Genomic DNA, 20,057 nt, shown 5'->3' on the forward strand with positions numbered 1-20,057 from the left:
TAATTTAACTTGTATGAAGTCACACGAAGTAACTGAAGGAAGTCTGTGTGATCCTAGCAGACACAACCTATACCATGTCACAGACAAATGGAACAGGAGGAAATGTACTTAAAAATATGTATTCTCAGCTCCAACTCTAGACACCAGCACATGAGAAGGCCATATTAACTAGATCCATCAAGAAAATCTCCATATCATTTCTGATCACTGTCTACAGTCTGATCTTTCACTGTGGCCAATCTCTAAGAAAGACATTACAAAACAAACAAAAAAAGAAAATAACAAAAAACCCACAACACTAAAAAGCCCAAAGGAAAATCAGCACACCCTCAACTCAGACTTAATAATTACAAGCCAAAAAATGAAGCGGGGGAAGAAATCATTTCCTGTCCCTACAGGTAAGATAAGGTTGGAGTTCTATAGCACTAAATTGGAGAATAATTAATACAAGACCAACAAGTTAAACAGCCTAACAGGGTCTCTTTAATTTATTAAATATATTTTGCTTTAATCACATTAATTTTTCAGAAATGTACAATAATCTTTGTGGTTTAAAATGACTTTGTATTCATTTTTTAATGGAGAATATTTTTATTCATCTAATACATTATCCTTTCAAGAAAATTATCATACTTGACTACAAGTACTTAATGAGGTGCTAATTAATACTCCTATTTCTCCCCATTTAAAAATCCTTTGAGAAATGAGGTCAGAAACCTGGTTTAACACACAAGACACTTCTCAGAGGCTAATGGGGAAGGGACACAAAAGGCACTTGACACCCTTCTCCATGGAACACTCAAGTTCAACATGACAGGGATCCCTGTGGCTGAGCCATGGGGGCTTGCCGACCCAGCAGTACATCCCTCTTCTCCACACCTCATGAATGACACGAAGTAATTCTCCCAGTTTTTTGTTTTAATAGGGTGAATTTTACTTTTCCCACTCCTGTTAGCTGCTTGCAGCAGGCAACCTGCCACCTCTCCCTGGGAACACAGCTGAAGGGCTTGTCCTACTACAATATGCTCCTGAAGCCACTTATTCCCCACGTCGCTTCTGACAAGTGAGCGTTGTAACACAATGACAGGCAGCTCCACCTTCCTTCACACAGAATCCCTGGCTGAGCCCTGGCACCCTGCCAGAGGCTTCAGCAGTCGCTGTGTCTCACCAGGGGCGCAGTAGGCAACCGTGAATTACTCACGGAACACCTCCCAGAGCAGAAGCGGCTGTTTCAGACTCAAGGAACTGGTGAAGGGTTAAAGGGCAAAAGTGGAGACCAAGCGCAAGAGTTTCTGAAGCTCTCCAGAAATGTGCAGACACTCACCCATGAACCATGGGTTTGTGCTCTGCATTGTGTTTAATTGCAATTATCTAAGAGCAGCTCCATGATGGGAGGAGGGGTGGAGAAGAAGGCTTCCTTTTGGCACAGCTTGTTCAGAGTTCAAAGGACACATATGGCCTGCAAACACAGTGCAGGGAATAATGTAAAATTAAAGGAGGGATGAGAGGAAAATGAGAACACAGCAGGGACAAGCAGTGTTCTGGATCTGCTTGACTGGAATTTTAAATAAAGGAACAGGAGGGGGAAAAAAAATCAACAAAACCCCCACACTTATTTTAATTCCACATCTGAACAGAAGGAGGGATCACAGGAGGGCCTGCCATTTGAAGGGAAGACCTCTGGGAAGTAGGACCTGAGCACTCCTGCTGGGGACCAAGACCCCAACCCTGGTGCCTTGGCTAGGCAGCAGGACCCAGAGGACTGCCCAGAAAGCAGGACTCAGGAAGCTGCCAGAGGTACAAGGGCTTCAGAAAATGTACTGCCAACACCTCCAAGGAGACAGGAAGGGTTTATTTCAAAATAAACACATGTATGGTACCAAACCTGCAGGGAGGGACAGCATGTCTGCCCACAGAGGAAGGTAAGAACAAATAAAAAGGTGTTCAAATAGCACAGGTTCTGATTTCCCTTGCAGTACTCATCTTGCCATGAAAAGAGAGCCACATAAAAGTCAGCAGCCTGCTAGATGGTGCCTGTGCCCATGCCAAATCCTGACACCTGCTTGTGGCCTTGTCTTTTGTTAGGGCAGAAACCAAAGCCTGCTCTTCCCACTGCAGGACGTCATGCACAAAAATAAATAAATACACAAAAAAAAAAACCCACAACAATCCTTGGTTGTAATTTCTACATAATTATTGCACAATAACCACCCATAATGAGGGAATGAATTTATAACCACACACAAGCTATATTTACCAGTGGACTGGTTACAAAGCAAAACAGCAGGAAACCACAATGTGTGTCTTCATATTAGCTCCTCAGCAGTGGTGCAGGACAGGGCTGTCGCTGCAGCAGTGCAAGCTGGGCAGGTGAAACCCAGGTACGCCCACCAGAGAGGAGCACAGCCCCATGGGGATGGAAGCTGGACTGAGCAAGACACAAAGATGCCATTCAAGCGAAACTATGTAGAGGTGGGGCTAGAAAGACCTGCTTGGCTTCAGGGTTTAGCAGTTGGCCACCCAAACAAAACCTGAAGGGAGTGTTGCCTCCCAACTCTCCCAGTTTCCAGACATTTCAATTCCTAGTGGGAATTGAAACAAACAAACAAACAAACAAACAAAAAACAACACAGAAAACCAATCAAAAAACCACCCCACAACTGGAAGTGCAGCTCCCCAGGCAGTCAGGACCCAGGAGGTCAACTGTCCATGTCCCTTGAAATGAACAGTCACTCCCAGAGAGCACTTTGTGCTCTTCTCCCATCAGCTGTTAACAGTTGACCCCACTGGAAAATCGGCGCAATTCAACCCAAACTGGCACAGTAGGAGTGTGACTCAAGAGGAGGCCTGGTGAGGTCAACTAGCTGAGACCCAGCCGACAACTTTCAATCACTGGAGAGAGTTGATCTGGCTCAGTTTACCAGCCACCAAGCGTTGCTGAGCTCAGGGGGCTTTCATATCTTCCAACGCTGCTTTTCAGGCAAATATGGCTAAAATGCATCACAACTGCAGAAGTTACTGGAAGTGTGGCTGGGCCAATAAACCTAAGGCAAGACAGGCAGCACACTCACGAGAGCCCCATTTCCTCAGGCTGACTTCATAGAAGCAGGCAGCATCCCTGCTGTCAGCAGTATTCCTGACCACCTTGCCCCAGCTGCTCATCCTCACTTTCCCCTGTGCCAGTACAAACCCTCATGCTTTCCAAGCCAGTGTGAGAATGATGGCAAGCTAGATCAAGGAACAGATCCTGCTGAAAACATACCTTTTTTTTTTAGGGATTATTTTTGACTTGGATCCTTTCCCAGACCTGGCTCAGAGCATGACTACACAACACTTATGTCAGCACAAGGAAGCCATCTAATGAGCACCCATAGGGAGGGGGGGGGCAGGATCGCTGCCATCGCTATCCTGGCCACCTTAATGAGCTTGTAAAACAACGGCCTACAGACAGCAGGTTAAAAAGTCACAGAGCTTCAGTAAATCGAGGATGGCAGATTAAAAAAAAAAACAACAAAAAACAAACAAAACCACATACACACAGGTTACCAAGCCGCTGCCATGTCAAGTTGCCAAAACACAGCAAAAGCACAGGGCCTTCTACCTTCCACCGGCCTTCCACAGGAAAAGCAACTCTGAGTTCAGCTCCACCACACTGTTGGCTCCTGACGCACACTCAGGGAAAATCTTGCTCTTTACTACTTCTTAGGCAGGATATGCAGAAAAAAATCCGCACCTTGCAAACCACTGGTATTCAAAATGACCTATTCTCTTATCTTTTTGGCTAGGCATGCTCTCCCTGCCCTGCTCTATCACTGGAAAGACAACAAACAGCCCAGCCCCCAACTCAAGGTGGAAGCATAAGAGCAAAAGAGAGAGGAAGGTGAACAGGGACAACAACTCTCCTTCCTCGTGAACTACAGGTGCAAAGCCATCAAAACAAAAAGTGTAACCTTAAATACATGCTAAGATGGAGACAGAAATCCATGATAACTGCTTCTGGTATTTATGCTGACCAGTGGACTATTATTGCTGTGGTGGCAACCAGAGAATCTGTCATGAAAAGAAAGGATGTGTCGGGTTTGCTATCGATCCTTGTAATTCCTGTCTGAGTACAATCATACCATCTTGAAACGTAGCCCAAAAGGGCACTGTTATTCTGGAATTGAGCTGCTTTTGAAAGATGAGTCAAAAGCAGTTCCACGTACTTAAATCTCTTCTTGAGGTTGCTGACAATTTTTCCTGGCTTTACAGCCACATTTTCTGATCCTTAATGTATTTTCTTTCCCCTATTGCTGAAAGAGCCACACAAATAAAGAGAAACCTGGCTTTCCCAGGAAATCACACAACTGACTATACACAGAGGGCTGTCAGATATGCACAAAGTAAACGAACTGCAATAATATGATTTTTTCCTCTCTAATATCCTTCATTTATAGTCACTGTTGGTGTTATATCTAATAACAGTAAGTAGAACAATTTCACACAATGCTTTCCATATTGAGACAGTTATTCTACATCCCCTTGTGCAGCAGACAGTTTCTGTAGTATGCTTTTTATTATGGCAACAGAGTAAGGCACCTCAAATTAAGCCTGAAGAGGTAACCATTCCCTAGAATCAGGGCTAAAACCTAGTCTAACAACTGGCCATGCCTATAGCCAGACCAAGTGTTTCTCCTCAGTGAAGTTTGGACATTGCCAGTGGATGGCAGGCAGAAGCAGAAGCCTCTGATGGCCCACCCCTCGCCTCTCAACACCAGCAGCCAACAGCAAGAGCAACGCATGCGGCCACCTCCTGCCCCAAACAAAACCTTGGTTTGGGACAGCACAGATGCAGGAGAGGTTCCAGACACTACAAGGGCTGAGTTCCTGTTTGCAAAGCCTTGGAAAAATGCTAGATAAGAAGTAAGTGCATATTGCTATTAGCACAAGGCTCATGCGGATAAGCAGAGGCCTTGATTGACAGCACTGCTCTCCCCCTCCATTGTTCATCAATGGGAAAATTGCTGAAAAAAACCCTGGGAAACACACCCAACTCACACCATATCCAAACTAAACAAAGGGACAAAAAATAAATGCATCCTGAGCATTCACTGTTCTTTAGTTTATGTTCTTTAGTTTTATGTTCTTGGATTACAAGTCCTGTCATGTCAATAATGTATACAATGACAAGTAAACTCAGAGTACACAGGAAGATGCATAAGGAGCAGAAGGTCAATCCATACCATCAGACACAACATGTCACACATGAAAGATAACACAACCCAGTGAATTAAGTCTTATTCAGTACCATACTATATTATAATCATCATATTATTGCATCCAAAACTGGGCCCAAAAATACATATGAAAACACATATTCCAAACATAGCTAGAACAACAGTACCAAACAAAATATATGATACTAATTCAAGTGTTATGACAAATTGTCCGTTGTACCTGGAAAACAGAGAAACACAGCCCTGAAAAAGGACTGGAACAATACTGACCCAAAAATTGTTATGTGTTCATGTTTAGCATGCATTATAGTATATTCATAAAACTGGGATTTTTGAAGGTAGGAAAAAATGTAACAAAAACATTTAATTAATGAATTAAATGTAAAAATAAGAAAAAATCAAAGATATAAACCAGAAGAAATATGAGCTAAAAAATATGAAAATATTTTGTGTGCACATTTGTGTGAAATTCAATACAATTCCTGGTATCCTGGATCACACCTGTCTATGTTTTCCAGACCTCAGTTTCAGAAGTTTACTACCTTTTTTTCTGCATGGTTTCAGAAGGACTGCAGTCTCTTTAACAGCGAAGTTCTGTCCTCCAATACACCCATGTTCCCACTGACTCCAACCAGCTTAAGGTTAACTATAAATACAGTGGAAAATCTGAGGTAGCTTGTTGCCTAATTTTTCCATTTTTTCTGATGTGCTATTAGGCTACTCATAATGAATATAAAATGAATATTTGAATTAACAATTAGGACAAACAAAGGTTCTAATATTTTACAAACTATTTGATGCAAAATAGTAGATATGTGTTCTAGGTCTCTGTTTATCAGACCTTTATTGCCAAATTCTGAATTCTTTTCATTCCATTATCACTTTCAACAGTTTATTAACATAAAGCAGAGCCCTGCTAATTTGCAGTAATGTTTAGGATACCTACTCTAAATTTATGGAAGAAATCAATAAATTAATCAATCAACAAAAAGGAACAGAAAAGTGACAAAACACATTCTGTTCTATTACTGTGGCAATTCTAAATGGTGTTTTAATTACTCATATAAATATCTCTAATGCATTAGTAAATGTGATGTATCACATATCCACTTATTACTACTACTACTACTACTACTATTATTATTATTATTATTATTATTATTATTATTATTATTATTATTATTATTGGGTCTCAGATCAGGAACATGGTTCCTTTCAGGAACACAAAGAAAGCATCTGAATACTCTTTTTGTATTTGATTCTACCTAGTCAGATGCTGCCCTGCTTTGGATCCAGAACACCACAAGAGTACTCCACAGTACTCTGCTGAGAGCAGACCCATAGAGAAAGTCATGTAATGTCACACAGCCTTGTAACAGACCACACAACACAACCACGGGGCAGAAGCACCTCTCCACCACTCCTTCCTTAGCTCCAACAAGCAGCTGCTAGGACTGCAGCTTGAAAGGGGAGGCAACCAATATCCTATACCTTGACATCCCATTGAGAAAATGAGGATAAAACGAGCTAGTGAATATCTTTGGGAAGAGAAGTCAGAGTCTGCCTTGCCAAGCTCCTCCTCCCTTTTCCTCGACATGTGAAACTGTGCATCTTCTGTGCACAAGCACCCCAGGCGATGCCATTCTCACTCATCACAGCCACGTTCATTCTGCCTACCCAGTAGCTATGTTCAAGTAGTAACTAACATTCTTGTCCCAGGAGAGATCCCAACAGCACAAAGAAAGTTACGAAACCCATGAGTGAAATTCTGCATTTTCAAATGATGACAATGAGCTTCAAAGGAGAGACTTTAGTGCACACAGCCCCACAAATACAGCCCCTTTTTATGTCAGCAGGGCACATAAAGGGTTAACTACCCTCTACTGCTTATATTATGTATTAATCTCACCCCTCCCTTATTTAGCAATTTCCTCTTCAAGCCCTGGCATCTCTTCTCCATTTCCCCCACAATCTTGGGTCCTTTTCCTCCTCAGATTATCATCTACTGGAAGTTCCCCTTCCCTGACCACTGCCCACATCCCAGTCTTTGTTCTGGCTCCCTACAGTGCTCCATGTCTGGATGGGCTTCACATTCACTCCAAATCTATTGCTCTCCTGGTCTTCAAAGCTTGTGAAGCAGGTTTTCACTCAGCTCCCCTCACCTTCCAGGTTGGGGAGTAGCACAGGGAAGCTGGAAGGAAGAGCTCATGATCACCAGGCACCAGGAGAGCAGGGCTTTGCAACTGAAACCCAAGGTGGAAATGCACGCTGTGTCTTATTTAGTTCAAACCCGAAATGTTTCTGTCTAGGATGTCTGTTTGTATTTCAAGTCACAAAGAAGCCTTTAGTACCAATAATGTGTCATTATGGGGGCGTCAGTAGAGACTCCACAGCTAAGGTTAATTTGAGATGCATAATTTAAAGCAGAACTAAAATCCCTCCATTTCACACTTTAATGACTGAATTCAAATCATTCTTCAAATTTGACACAGCAGCTCTTAAGGGGACACTTGAATTTTTTTTAATTTTATTTTTATTTTTTTTATTTCCCTTTTTGGGGGGGCAATTTTAAGTAAAATACAAGTTACCCATTGCAGAAGAAAAATATACAGATCCTTCATTTACAACCACTTTAACCTGTGTTCCCCCTCACATTTCTTTTTTGCAGCTTCATAAGGCTTCATACTTCACACATTCATTCTGACACATTAGAATATGCGTGATACAGACCACTTCCACAAGTTAAAACAAAACCAAACCTGCTCAGAGTTAAAATTTCACTCATCATAACCCCAGTGACTTTGCCAAGAACAGCTGACAACACTGCTTATCATAAACATACCACATCGCTTAGGTAACAGTAGTACCCACACAATTCTCTGTGCCTTAGTATTTCTTGGTATTTCTAGTCTCAACATCCTGCTAAAATACATTAAATACATAAACCTTGCTTTTCACACAGAAAACTGAGGCAAAGACAGAAGGATGCTGTGGTTCAACAAGTGTTTCAAGATGGTCCAAGTCTCCCAAATCCACTGATAATTTGTTTTGTCAGGCAACTTCCCTGAGAACAGCTGATAAAACACAGAAATAATTAAGCAAAAACTCATCACAACATAACGAAGCAGCATGATAGTGAGATCTCCACTGAAGCAAAGATGCTATCAAACATCTCCTGCCTGTTACTGTGGATTCTTCAGTAAACTCACATAATGCTACAAAAATGCATAGAAATGTTTAATGATTTTTGTCAGCTGACACAACTAGATTTTGTTCTGAACTTTCAAGAAATCAAAGTTCAAACACAGACATTCTTTGGAGAGCTGCCCTCAATGCTAAAAATGGCAATGGAATTGCAAAAGGGGCGGAGGGAAGAAAATTCCAAGAAATCTTTGACTCATCTATTGTAATTCATCAGGTTTTTGGAGCAGAGAGTGGAATGCCATCAAGCTAAAACTGACAGAGCTATTTTCTGATCTCTAAGTGATGTCAATACTTCACAAAGCCACAAGTGCTGGGAAAATTTTTCTCTGCAAAATTCTAAGAATGACTCTTAAATTTTGTTAGACTGGGGAGGGGGGGAACCCAGAGCTAAAAGAGGCAATTGAAATTAAACTCCTACGTAGGTGTGCTTTTGAATACTGAGAGCATTAGGCTTCACAGTTTTGTGCTATCTGTGACTCAGACTTGCTTCCACAGGTGTCAAGAGACAGGGGACATAATTGGAGCTCTGCAGAAACCTGCTGCTTTGTGATTACTTTTTTTAACTATATATTAAAAATATCATCCTCAAAGACAGACAAAAGCAGGTTTTTCCACTCAGTACAGACTTGAATCTTTTCAGTCGACAGATTTTACTGTCCTGTTAACTTTCATCTAGTGAAGCAGACTTTTCTGCTGTTTAATTCTTAAGGTTTTAAGAACAACATGATGTCAACCAAGTCTAACAGGCAAAATGGCTTCAAGAAAGTTCTGAGAATAATATATCTACTCTGGCATTTCAACACACTATTTTTAATTGCAGCTCATTAAAGATGTAATAGAAAAAAAAATTATATTCACTTCCAGCACTGTTCCGTCAATGTAGTGAGATAATCATGCTGCCGTATCGTACATAAAGCAATATTCATGAGTAGTGGTTTAGGTAATTTAATGGAAAGGCAGAAAGCAATGATTCATTCCTTGTTCTATCTGTTGCTGAAACATGACTTTTGCCAACTGCAGAGCCCAAGCAGGCACACAGAGATTGGTTTCAAATACTAGTAAAACAGAGACTGGGAAAATGAAGAGACAAGTCAGTTGAAATGCCAACCAAAAAGAAAAAAAATCTGGATTGCAGGTAAGAAGTACTTTACAGAGTAGCATACAAATGCAGGCCTCGGGGGTAATTTAAACCAAATGTAGATTGAAACTGAAGTCGTTTAGTGAGTCAGCACAGTAAAAGGATACCAAAATTACATCTGAGAAAAGTGCAATTCTTTTTGTATAAAACGCTGTATTTTATTCCAAATTTACCAGAAAACAAATTAATTGTCTCTTTTGTGTTGAACCTCTTTCGTTTCCTTTGCACTCAACCTCTATCTTCCAGAAACAAACTGCCTACAGGCTGACTAGTGAATTCTGATGTCTAGGACTTGAATTTTCCTTTCACAAAAGTTTCATTTCCAGACCATGAAATATTAATAAACAATCACTGGCATGAACACTACTGACCATCTTCCAAGTTATGATTACTTTCCTCTGGAAATTTTTTTTTTTTTTACATTAATAGTTAAAACCAAAACTACAGAGAATCATTACAGGCTCTGCCTTCCAGATTCTGTCATCCCAGAGGTTTCAGTCACCTACAGCTTGGAGCAGACCAGGCAGACCAGGACTTCAGTGCTAAATATGCTCAACATCAGTCAAAGAAAGGCTTAGCCTTGTATCTGCCTTAAACATTTTTAAAACCATAACCATTTTTAAACTTACAAAGCAATTTTCATCTCACTCTTGCCTCATACTTTCACAAAAATGTAATTCTGTGAAAGCCACAACAATTGCTTGTTCAACAGAGACTGCTACTCTCTGAAGTGCTTTCTGAGATAGACTTGTACGGACAGACGTGGGTAGAAATGAATACTTCAAAAATATCCACAATAGATAATGAGCAGTGTCTAGAAACAAAACAGAAAAAAAAACGTACTGCAAATGCAGCCCAAATTGGAACGAATGCCTACAGTAGCAACAGTACAGGAAGAGCAGAATGTTATTGTACATTACTGGCATGCAGCCCGTAATTACAAAAAATACTGCAGTATTCCACGGTAACAGCATAAAATATTATCATTTCAAACAAGCAGCTGCAGCACCCTGATCACAGCAACCAGAGAGCAGAGAGCCAGGGGAGGAGAGGGCGGCCAGCTGCCAAAGGATCCCCACTGCAGAGGGTGAGCAGGCCACAGGGCTGGTGGCCTCGGGACAGTTTCTCCTCGCACCCATGGCTCCACTCCATCAGGGCACAAAGGGCCACTGCTTGGCAGCAAAGGGCTCTCACATGGGCTCCGGCTGCCGAACCCTCTAGCAGAGGGGAAGCATGATGGTCACTCTGCACTCTGCCTCTTGCTATAGTGTGCTTTCTGCCAAATTTGCATTTTCACATTGTCTTGGATTCAATAAAATCTTTCACCATTCCAGCTCCCCTGCACTAACTAACCCCTGTGTTACCCAGCCCCCTCTAACACCCAGCCAAGAAGTTTTAGCAGTGGCCTAGCAAGAGGCTCCCAAAGCATGGCTCAGATGGCTCAGTTGCTCCACCATATATCAGCAAAATGGGAGACAACATGCCCACAAGTTCATCAGCCACGCTCTTCTCAACTGCTCTACTCAAGGACAGCCAGCGCAGATTGCAGTCCCACCATGGCAAACAGAAAACCCCAAAAAGCTACAATTAAGTCCATCTGCTCACTGGCATGCACTGCACACAAATGAATAGTCCTAGCTCAGCATTTGTAGAAATAACATCTATCACATTTAGTCTCTACATGGATCATAAAAAAAGACCATCTAAGAATCCTAGAACAGAATCATAGAATCAACTGGTTTAGAAAAGACCTCCAAGATCATCAAGTCCAACCCTTGATCCAACACTGCTGTGGTTACTAGACCATGGCACTAAGTGCCACATCCAGTCTCATCTTAAAAACCTCCAGGGACGGTGAATCCACCACCTCCCTGGGCAACCCATTCCAATGTCTGATTACTTTCTCTGCAAAAAATTTCTTCCTACTATCCAACCTAAACCTCCCCTGCCACAGCTTAAGACTATGCCCTTTCATCCTACTGCTAATGGCTGGGAGAAGAGACTGATGCTCACCTGGCTACAACGTCCTTTCAGGGAGTTGTAGAGAGTGATGAGGTCTCCCCTGAGCCTCCTCTTCTCCAGGCTAAACAACCCTAGCTCCCTCAGCCTCTTCTCATAGGACTTGTGCTTGAGTCCCTTCACCAGCCTTGTTGCTCTTCTCTGGACCTGTTTCAGGACCTTGACATCCTTCCTGAACTGAGGGGCCCAGAACTGGACACAGTACTCAAGGTGTGGCCTCACCAGTGCTGAGTACAGGGGAAGAATCACTTCCCTGGTCCTGCTGGCCACGCTGTTCCTGATCCAGGCCAGGATGCCATTGGCCTTCTTGGCCACCTGGGCACACTGCTGGCTCACGTTCAGCTTCCTGTCAATCCAAACTCCCAGGTCCCTTTCTGCCTGGCTGCTCTCCAGCCCCTCTGTCCCCAGCCTGTAGCACTGCAGGGGGTTGTTGTGGCCAAAGTGCAGGACCCGGCACTTGGCCTTGTTGAACCTCATCCCGTTGGAATCAGACCATCTCTTCAGCTTGCCCAGGGCCCTCTGAAGAGCCCTCCTGCCTTCCAGCTGATCGACACTCCCCCCCAGCTTAGTGTCATCTGCAAATTTGCTAATGGTAGACTCAGTCCCCTCATCTAAATCATCGATAAAGATATCAACCAGAACTGGGCCCAACACTGATCCCTGGGGGACACCGCTAATGACCGGGCGCCAACTGGATGCAGCCCCATTCACCACCACTCTCTGGGCTCGGTCATCCAGCCTGTTCCTCACCCAGCACAGAGTGCCCCTGTCCAAGCTGTGGGCTGCCAGCTTTTTCAGGAGAATGCTATGGGAGATGGTGCCAAAGGCTTTGCTGCAGCCCAGATAGACCACATCCACAGCCTTCCCCTCATCCACCAGGTGGTTCACCTGATCATAAAAGGAGATCAGGTTGGCCAGACAGGACCTGCCCTTCCTAAACTCATGCTGGCTGGGTCTGATCCCTTGTCCATCCTGTAGGTGCTGTATGATTGCACTTAGGATGATTTGTTCCATAACCTTGCCAGGCACTGAGGTCAGGCTGACGGGTCTGTTGTTTCCCGGGTCCTCCTTACAGCCCTTTTTGTGGATCGGTGTGACATTTGCCAACGTCCAATCATCTGAGACCTCCCCAATGAGCCAGGACTGTTGGTAAATGATGGAGAGCGGCTTGGTGAGCTCTTCTGCCAGCTCCCTCATCATGTCTCAGCATGTTTTCTGCAAACTTCATGCACTTGCAGAACTAGCAAGAGGAAAAGAAAAGCAGAAACCCGAACACCGAGGTTAGCAGAGAAGGAAACACTGTTCAAATGAATGTTACTTATTTGTAATGCACTATCCTGGTTTCAGCTGGGATACAGTTCATTTTCTTCCTAGTAGCTGGTAAATGTTGTGGGGTTTTGATTTAGTATGCAAATAATGTTGATCATACACTGATGTTTTAGTTGTTGCTCAGTAGTCAAGGACTTACCCTAAGTCAAGGACTTTCCTGTTTCCCATGCTCTGCTAGCAAGGAGGTGCACAAGAAGCCGGGTTGGAGCATGGCCAGGACAGCTGACCTAAACTGGCCAAAGGGATATTCTATACACTAGAACATCCTACTCAATATATAAAGTGAGTGAGTTGCCCAGGAGGGATTGATCACTCGAGAACAGGCTGGGTATTGGTCAGCAGGTGGTGACCGTATTGTGCACTACTTGTTTTTCTTGGATTTTATTTCTCTTCCGGTTATCTCCCTTTTTGTTACAGCTTCATCATCATCATCATCATTAATATTATTATTACATTTTATTAAACACGTCTTAACACACGGGTTTTACCTACTTTTTTCCAGTTCTCTTCCCCATTCCACTGCAGGGGTGCAGGGAGCGAGTGGCTGCATAGTACTTGGTTGTCATTTGTGGTTAAACCACAACACTCATGCTTCCTATGTAAGCTGCAAACAGTACAGATTATCCTGACAAAACTGCAAAGCCTGAGCTTTGCCTCAGCTACCAATGCTGCCTCAGGTACTTGGCCTCTCCCCACAGACTAAGAGCTCTGAAGTTTAGTTTGAAATACACGAACACTGTTGGGACAGTACCTTTTAGAGATATTCAAATCATGATGAAAACTGTTTCTCATGCTGCCAACCAGAGATATGCTGCTTTTAGGAGGAAGCAAATAAACTGCAATACCTAAATACCTTCCAGTTCACCTGTGCTTTTCATCTTTCCCACACCAGATTTTCTCTGCCAAACACAAAAGGGACTGTAATATATATTTGCAATATATATGCAACAAACTGCAGTAATATATGCAGTAGATTGAAATACTGCATTTTTGTATCCTCATGGCCAATTCATTGGCTTAAGGATTCGAAGTCCCACAGGGAGTATTGCAAATACACATAAAGTCTCTGGGTGCTGGATTTGACTCTCTGATGTATGTAACAGATGTGTAAAGTAACACATAACCAGATGCCTCTCTAGTAAATGCACAGCTACAGACTGAAAAGACTAGATGCCTCTCTAGTAAATGCACAGCTACAGACTGGACAGACTAAAAATGTTGTGTCCAAGGGCAAGGGAGAAGGGGAAGAATAAGAACAGAGTCACATATATAGCAAGGAAAGAAAAATTTAGGCTTTATGGATTTCTTGTCTACGATGCTGTAATTTTTCATGTCTGTAATTCAGCTATGGTATCACAAGAGAGGACTTTTTAGGAGGTGGGAGTCCAGCCATTGTGGCCTGGTTTGTGCCATGTCAGGCTGATCAACTGTTTCTGGATGTCTTTGAAATTCCAGTGTCCTACCTCCAAAGCCTCCACTGTGACTTCAAAGACATTCATCCAGAAGAGAAGTCTAACTTCTTTAGAAGAAAAAAATCCTCTGGAAAAAAATCCTCTGGCTGTATAATGGTAAACACCACAGAGGCCTTTCTCCATTCCCTGAGTTGGCGTGTCCTGGCCACAGTGGCCTGGAGAAAATAGATGGTGTGCTTTCACAATGAGCTTATAAGGCAGAGGAGAACATTGGGTGAGAAAGTCAAAAACTTGTTTAAAAGCCCCAGCTTCAAATTTCTGGCTACTCACATTTCATGAAGTAAGTTAAAACAACTCTCTACTATAAAGTATGTGAACCTGACTTCAGATCTGGATCCTGCCTTTTGCAAAGCTGCTGGTGGGCTTGGATCCAAGGCTTTCGTTCAAGCTCTCAGGTACTCCATACTAAAATGACTTACACCATACATCCTTTATAATAAATAGCCTCACAGTGAGGAGCATTGGCATGGTTCACTTTTACATCACTCTTTTGAAAGTTTAAGGAAAGTACTGAAAACATTACAGCTTTTGAATATTTTGCCTTATGTGGTTTACAGCGAGCACAGTCAACGGCTGCATAAGCTTCACCCATTTCCACGTGACATCCTATGTGGTGTGAGTCCCAGGTAATACCCATCAGAGCCCAGCAGAACACGCATGGGAGCAGTGACACAGGCACGGCCACATCTCACCACAGTGGTGCCCTGCACGGTGCCACTATGGTCTCCTGGCTCCCTTGCAGTGAAGGTCTCTATTCTCTGTTCCTACCACCTCCTCTTTACAAAGGCTCACAAACACATATTGAAACAAATGAATAATTCCATTATGTGCCTGGCAGCATGCACTTTCCTTCTGATTCATAAGAGCAGTGGCCCATTGAAAAGATCCATATATAGGGTGTGAAAAAAAAATAATCTAAAGAAGTCTCCAACAAGCACACATACTGTCAAAGCCTCATTTCCACTTAACACAAGTTACTTTGGGATCTAATGCAGCTGATTTGAGAGGAAAATACAAACAAACAAACAAACAAACAAAGTCTTCTTCCATTAGCTGGGGCAGGGGGTGGGGAAATCGAACTAGTGCCATCTTTGATGAAGAGTTCCACAAAACTAATGGTTTAGAAGAGCTAAGGAACATGGATAGGGGACAATTTGTGACTGATCACTGCCATCTGAACATGGCATGCTGACAGTTGAACGAAGAGCAGAGAAAGGCAAAACAAAACAGGCATGTGTTTAATCGGGGCAGGCTCGGTTCCCTGTGTTCACTCCCAGTGAAAAATACAAAGCAGGAGAGAGTCGGTCTATCTGCCTGCTCAGCTCAGCACCCACGTAACTCTCTGGCACACACCACAGGACCTTCTCCAGGCACACAAATGGGGGTATTATTTCTTCACATGCTGAAAAAAATAATCAGGAAAGGACAAGAGTAGCGGTACAATTTAAAATATCCTAAAATACATCTTTTGGCACCAAAGAACTTCCCTCCAATACTCTGACAATGACCTCCTGCACTCTCTGATACAAAGAAAGGTAAAAACGACTTCAGTGATTTTCTGAGTGCAACATAGGGCTGATTAAATGGTTATAAAGGCCACACAGATGCTAGGAAGATACATTTTCCTGAACTTGAATGCATGCTTCCTCAGAGAGCAACAAGAAGGCAGTTGTGAAAGAAAAATCATGCATGTTGTCCTGGCCTGATGTCAATGAAAGAAAAACAGCAATAAAAGCATTTTGATTTATGCTCTGCCCAGCCAAGAAGGAATACTTGCCTTCAGGAGAGTGGGACAGAAAGATTGGCTGAGAGTGACCTCATGAACGTCACTGCAGTGCACTTCTCTATCACCGATTTCACCAGGACTGTCACCCTACACCTCAAAGAGAGCAAGGCATTTCCCCACCTGAGCCTTCAAACAGATTTGCATTAATATCTCATTTCACCACTACAAAAATCTCCTCAGACTCCTAATGAAAGAGTGCTGTATTGCTGTTTGGGCTTACAGTCCATAGCGCAAGACCTGCAAGTAAAAAGGAGTTGGCTAGACCAATTTGCAAAAATTTGAACTTTTTGGATAAATCAGTACAAATACCTACAGGACTATTACAATTTCCTAAGCAATGGCTCTTGTCTACTGACCAGAAAGGAAATGTTTAGCTCCCTGCAGTGGGCCTGTTGATTTCAAAAGAACCTTAACAGCTCAATTCCTACAAAGCAAATACAGAGCAATCTCCAAGGGTCAGCTATGCTCTCCTCTTTTCCGAAATCTGGTAAGCAACATATGTCTGCAAATGCCACTTGCCAAAGGGTTTTGATATTCTGCACATTTGTGGGAATGTATACCCTGTTTCTTCCATGTTATGTGTGTCTTTTTGGTTCCGCAGTTTTCTTACGGGAATTTTGTCCCTTTCAGCACACTTGTGGGGCAGAACAGAGTAAATAACTTGAAATTTTTATTAAAGAAAGATGGTTTTCAGCGTTCAGTTATGCAACATTATCAGTGGTTGAAAGTTTTACAACTGTAACATTTTCTCTTTACTAGACTCAGATATGATTCTATGCCAATGAGAAATAAAAAAAAATTTTTTACAAAAAAAAGGTGACCAGAGGGAAAAGGTGAGCTTTTCCCTGCACCTCATCATTGTCCTTATCAAAAAAATTATTCAGTCTGGACAACACAATTCAGCCTCAGTCAGGGAACTCTTAGTTCGGCTGCTATTCAAATATCCAAGTGCAATTTGCAACTCTAGTTATGAAAGGGGACATTATTTTCTTTATACATTTATCTCTACTTGTTCAAAGACACACTGATGAAGCAATTAAGGCAGACGCATTATTAAAGCTGGCGTAGAATTCACGGGCTCTGCTAAGAAGTTTGATATTTCAATGAGGTGTTTAAACATAAAAATGAGAAATATGTACTTAATACAAAAATATCACTTAATGCTGTAAAATCAGATTACTCATGACATTATCTGAAACAGTAAGAGAATTGTATATGCATTTTTCTGGCTGTGTGTTGTATGTTTTTCAATAGCTTCTTCCGCTGAGTTCCCATATGACATAGATTCCAAACTAGGAAATATTTAGGCACATGCCTAACTTTCAGGGAGAATAGCCTCATTGATTTAAACAGAGTTTAACCCTTATAAATGTCAGAATGATTGCCTGTTTGTGAGACTGGACCTCATGGGGCCCATTTTCAAAAAGATAAATGCATTACATATTTTTACTGCTGTTTCTGGGTTTGCCATTACAGTTCTCTCCCTCCATCTCCTGGCTGTTTTTATTGCCTTAGACAGAAATATCACGACACTCTGAGGCAAATAATGATTAATTTAATTACAAACTAACTAACTTATGACAAGACCCTCCAAGCACTTACCTCAAATCATGAGTGTTTCAAGATGCAATTGTAAATCTTCTTTCTTTCCTCCTCTCACAGGAGATGTTGCAGACTTTTTTTTCTGTGTTTTGCATTAAAACTCTTTCCCCGTGCTCCAGGATCTTAAATAAAAACAAAACAAAAAAAAACACTCAGAATGAAAATGTCATTTCAAGTGACTGGTGGATGGCTCAGGGGAAATCCCTGACCTTTTTTCAATGTATATTTCATTATCTAAAGCAAGTGTGGTAACTTCCCCCAGCAGCAGCTCTTCTGTGGGCTGAACTTTAAAAAAAACTCAAACAAAAAAACACCAAACACAACCCCCCCACACTCTTTTAGACCACTCAAAATCATGCAATTTTTAAAATCTGCAAGATAGTACACTACAAAATATTGATTTAAAGCACAATCCAGTATATATCAGACTCCATAAATTTATGACAGAGAAAAAGGAAGAAAGCCCAGAATGTAAACCAGAAGAAAAATCATTATGTAAAGTATCCAACTGCTACAGTTTTATCATTACTACCACTGTTATTATCACTAATAATACATATATGGCAAACTCCCTAAACCTGCACTGAGTTACTGTAGTATTTCTGTAGTAGTAGCATGGGGGAAGTAGTAGCCCTGCTGGAGAAGTAATGCAGCATTAGCGCTACAAAACCCAGCCCAGCTGACGAGAAAGGAAGGAAGGGAGGAGGAGCAACAAAGCAAATAAGTAAGAGTAACTGGCAGGTCTCTAATACAATCAATTTTGATATTCTCCACCATCACCAAAAAAGGTCTGAAGGGTTTTGAATTTTCAGTGAGTGCTGCTACCGGAGCACTGTCTCACCACCTCCCCCCCACCCCCCCGTTTCACTCTGCTTCCTCTCCCATACCTGCAGAGCAAGGCTTGGCCGGGAGCCAGCTGGGTACGTAAGAGTCCAAAGCAGGCTCTGTCAGCAGGAAAATCCCCTGGCTACAAGGAGCAAACGCTGCCAGCCAGTGCAGAGTTCACTTTCCTTCTCAGAGCATGGTCTTGCATTTGCATAGTCTCTCTGGATTACAGGCATCCCAGTTATTTCTCTACAAACAATTTTTAGGACCAACAACCACATTCATCTTTGCTCTGTAAAAAGCCTGAAAGGCAAACTGTTCCCAGGGTTACACCTGTAGCAATCCCCATTGAAGTCAATGAACTTACACAACACAACAACAAGGAGGATTTGACCTTGCATGCATGTAAGCCAGACCACTTTGATTTTCTTCCTCAGCTAGGACAGACAGGCAGCCTGAATAACTTTTTCTCTTGCTTTTAATTAAGAAACAAAGACATTATCCACATGCTTTCTGTGGCTGCGTATCCTTCAGAAAATACAACTTTTCCAAAAGTGGTCAAAAATTCAAAAAGTACAGCTTTATACATCAGTTTATTCCCCTACATACCCTGGAGGAAAACAACCCAAAACTCCAAGCAGACCAACACACAAACAAGGGGGAAAATGGGCTTCCCTTGACAGAGGCTGCGTCTCTGTCACTCCCCAAAAACTGTTCATGGTACAAAAAAAGACAAAATACTCCGTTTAAATTTCTCTGCTCCCCTACTCTGTTGTGCTTATTCTTGCTTACGTAGTGTTGTCTCTTTCTTCAAGGAGCCCGCTCGCACTCAACACAAGTAAAGGCTGCAACAGCCAAGCCTAAAGACTTGCAGGAAGCAGACAAAGCCCTCTAAAGCCGTGACAAAAATCCAGAGAAGGCTGGAAGTTCAAAGTGAAACAAGGACAGTTTGTCCATGACTTATGCCACCTAGAAACCATTCTTAATTTAAGAAAAAGTGTTAAAGGGATTATCTTACAGAGTGTCACCCTGCCGAATCAACTAGGTTCTGCCTCTCAATTTTCTCCCTGATTCAAATACAAGATGGCTGGGGATTCTATTCTAAGATCAAAATCCGCATAAAATCCTCCTGTTCTCACTTACATACTTATATTTTTAATGCTCTGTTTAAAGAGTCAAAAAAGTTGTTTGATGGACAGATTCCCAGCTATCCTCCAGACTTTTCTGCATGACCTATGGGCACATGCTATGTGACACTTCCTGAAGGGCTGAAATAGCTCTGAATGACACTTGAGCTCTTACAGTGTAACTAAAGTATTAGAGTTTGGCTCCTAATGCACACTGTCACTTAACCCCAATTTTTCCATGCCTCAGTTTTCCCTTCCTTTACAACAAAGATAACAGTATTTTCCCATCTCAGAAGGCTGATGCAAGGAACACAACATCCATGCTGATTTAGTGGGTAA

At 42.3% G+C, this 20,057-nt stretch overlaps 1 protein-coding gene across 3 annotated transcripts in view; it reads right to left on the minus strand.

The window, feature by feature from the left end:
- The window catches only part of ATXN1 (ataxin 1), a 196,550-nt gene that overhangs the window by 147,022 nt on the left and 29,471 nt on the right, over positions 1-20,057 (minus strand). For all 3 annotated transcript variants that reach the window (XM_027676093.1, XM_027676092.1, XM_027676095.1), the window contains exon 2: positions 17,767-17,888. The gene's annotated coding sequence lies outside the window, so the exon portion shown is untranslated. The remainder of the gene's footprint in view (positions 1-17,766; positions 17,889-20,057) is intronic.

This window comes from Neopelma chrysocephalum, unplaced genomic scaffold, assembly GCF_003984885.1.
Source record: "Neopelma chrysocephalum unplaced genomic scaffold, ASM398488v2 Primary Assembly neopelma1_26, whole genome shotgun sequence".
In the NCBI taxonomy this organism is placed as follows: Eukaryota; Metazoa; Chordata; class Aves; order Passeriformes; family Pipridae; genus Neopelma; species Neopelma chrysocephalum.